Genomic DNA, 2702 nt, shown 5'->3' with positions numbered 1-2702 from the left:
AATACTTTACACTCTAAAATTATAATTAATACAACCTTAATTTATACTCTAAAAGCCCCTTTTGTTATAACCTTACGCCTAGCCTAATATAACTCAAATTGAAGAAGAGTAGCAGTAGCTACACGGACTCCCCAGATTGCCTTACTTCCGCCGAAGCTAGCTGCCTGGCCACACCACCTAAGGAACTCGTGGACGTCTGTAAACGTCCGCTGAGACTGCTCTTCTAGCTACTGCTCGGCCCCGCCTCCGTGGAAGATGCTGTAGCAGAGCGGCATAATAATGTCCGCGTAGAGGTAGCTCTGGCAGTTACTCTCTGGGTCCGCGCGCTAACAGACGGCCTGGGGATTATAGCACTAGTAGCACGCGTGGTACGGAGTAATCCACGGCCCTCCTCCTTGCTTCTGGTCCTTAATACGATTGCGAGCCTCAAAGAACTCGAACCGACGCCAGCACGTAGGGAAGGCGTGGTCCCAAGCATCGCCGAATGCCTTGTAGAGCAGACACGTGCCTTGAACCGCAAGCAGGTCCTCCTGGTACCGGCTTAGCTCGAGGTCGGCTCGGCGCCGCTTCTCCTGGATAGCCGCACTGCCAGTATACTGGAGGGCCGGCTCGGGAGACGGAGCGGGAGACGGAGCGAGAGCTAGGCCGGCGCTGCATACATCGCATACAACGTCCTCGTCATCCTGACACTGTCGCCAATACGGCTCGGAGTCGAGGTGCTCACTTAAGCATGCCCGGCGGCAGTCCTAGCCGAGGAGATAGCGGTGCAGGGCTCTTCTCTCGACCACGGTACTCTTAGCGGCTTGCGGCTTCCATATAGGTGAGAGGAGGACCAGCGAGTACGCCTCCTTTCCATCCCGCCCGGCCCGACCAGACTCTTGGGCGAAGTCGACCAAAGACGACGGCTCGTTGACGTGTACAACTAAGCGAACGTGGGCATAATCGAAGCCAGCGCTTAGTGCAGACGTGGCCACGATGTACGGCTGGTCCGAGGAGGCAAGCCACATTCTCAGCAGCTCCTCCTTCTGCTCAGCTGTGCCTGTATCAGCTGTGTACTGGGAGCAACAGAGTAGCTCGGCTAGCGTAGCAGCATCGTCTTTTGTCCGAACGTATAAGATGATCTTATCTCGAGCCCGATCCAAGAGCTAGCTATTCTCCCACGCGTCCCTTGCCCTCCGCGCGCCCTCTTCGAGCAGACTCCCTCGCCTAGTGGCCCGCTATACCATATAGAACAGATTTCGCCGGTTTGTTGATGCTCGGATTACCTTGGGGCTCACTAAGTTGTTCTGCTCTTCAAACGTAGCTTGTATTGTCGGAGGTAGAGTAGCTGTTAAGTAAACAAACTGCGTACGGACGTTGCGGATCAGGGCAAGGTTAACTATAGCCTGGCGATAGTCGGACGCTGTGATAGTCAAGTGAGCCTCGTTAAACACAATGCGGCCGAGGTCTTGCGTAGCCGCGAGCTTGTGGGCGTAGGTCCGAAACTGTTCCGTACATGTTGCTTCAACTGTAACAAACACCAAGGGTGCATCTCGCTGCTCGCCAAGCGACCACACCAAGTGATCGATCCCTAACTCTCGGACTCGGTGGAGGAGGTCCCCTCGCAGAGACACGAGTGGCAAGACCAAGATCGTCACCCTAGCATCAGGGAGGATACAGGGCAGCATAAACAGCAAGCTCTTCCCTTCGCTAGTAGCCATGATGACTACCACCTGCTTAGTCTATGATATAATAGTAGTTATAGCCCGCTCCTAGGCTGCTGACTTCCACTTTAGCGTGTCATCCAGGTATAGCTTTCTTACACTCTTTAGCAGAGCCGCAGCTGACCACTTCTTCCGTGGCTAGTAGATCCCCATAGCGATCTTCTTGAGCATTTGCGGACCGCTAATATCTTTACCATCCCGCTTCCTCTTCCTAGCTAGTCTAAGCAGCTGATCAAGCCCCCACAAGTCCTTCCACAGAGTTGAAGCACGCAGATTCCGACGGATAAGGCCATCCCACACGTTCCCAAAGTTAGCATTGTGCTAGTTTGCATATGCCCGGTTGACAGTCCGCGTACTATAGTTCCGCTGCTTGGTCATAACCCGAATGTTAGCCTCAATCTCTTCGGCATCCTCGTTGTTAGCCCCGTTGTCAACCTCAAAGCACCCAATGTCAGCTGCAAACTTAGTTTTAACGATATTAACCGTTATCTGCCGCCAGTTGGTAATGTGTAGCCGGGGGATGCTAGCCCGACTACACGCCTGCTCCATGCACCACGTGAGCCGGTTGTTAGCCCAGACCTTGCCGTCTTGCCACCACAAGTACGGAGAGATAATAGCATGCGGGGCAGACCGGCGGAGGAAGACCTAGAGGAGCGGGATGACAACCACCAAGTAGTCTAGCAAGAGGTCTCCAACAAGTGCAGGCAAGAACCGGATATTATCCTTAAACTTGCCCGTCTGCTGCTGACCTTTGTGGTATGTGGTGTGCAGCATGACTAGCCCGTGCTTGAGGTAGACGTTTCGCCGCCGCTGGGTGTTACGCCAGGTGACGGAGAACAGTTCACTCTCGCGCAGAGGCTGGCCAGAACCCATATGGATCAAGACTAAGAGCCTTTTCAGGAACTCGTTAGCCACGGCCTCATACCGTTCAATCGCCTTCCCCCGCCAGACCTTAGCGCCATCCGCAGTGGCATCCAGGAACGAGTCCCGCAACGGCTT

Source organism: Mollisia scopiformis, assembly GCF_001500285.1.
Source record: "Mollisia scopiformis unplaced genomic scaffold LY89scaffold_38, whole genome shotgun sequence".
In the NCBI taxonomy this organism is placed as follows: domain Eukaryota; kingdom Fungi; phylum Ascomycota; class Leotiomycetes; order Helotiales; family Mollisiaceae; genus Mollisia; species Mollisia scopiformis.
The sequence above is the reverse complement of the archived record's forward strand: the minus strand, read 5'-3'. Positions refer to the sequence as shown.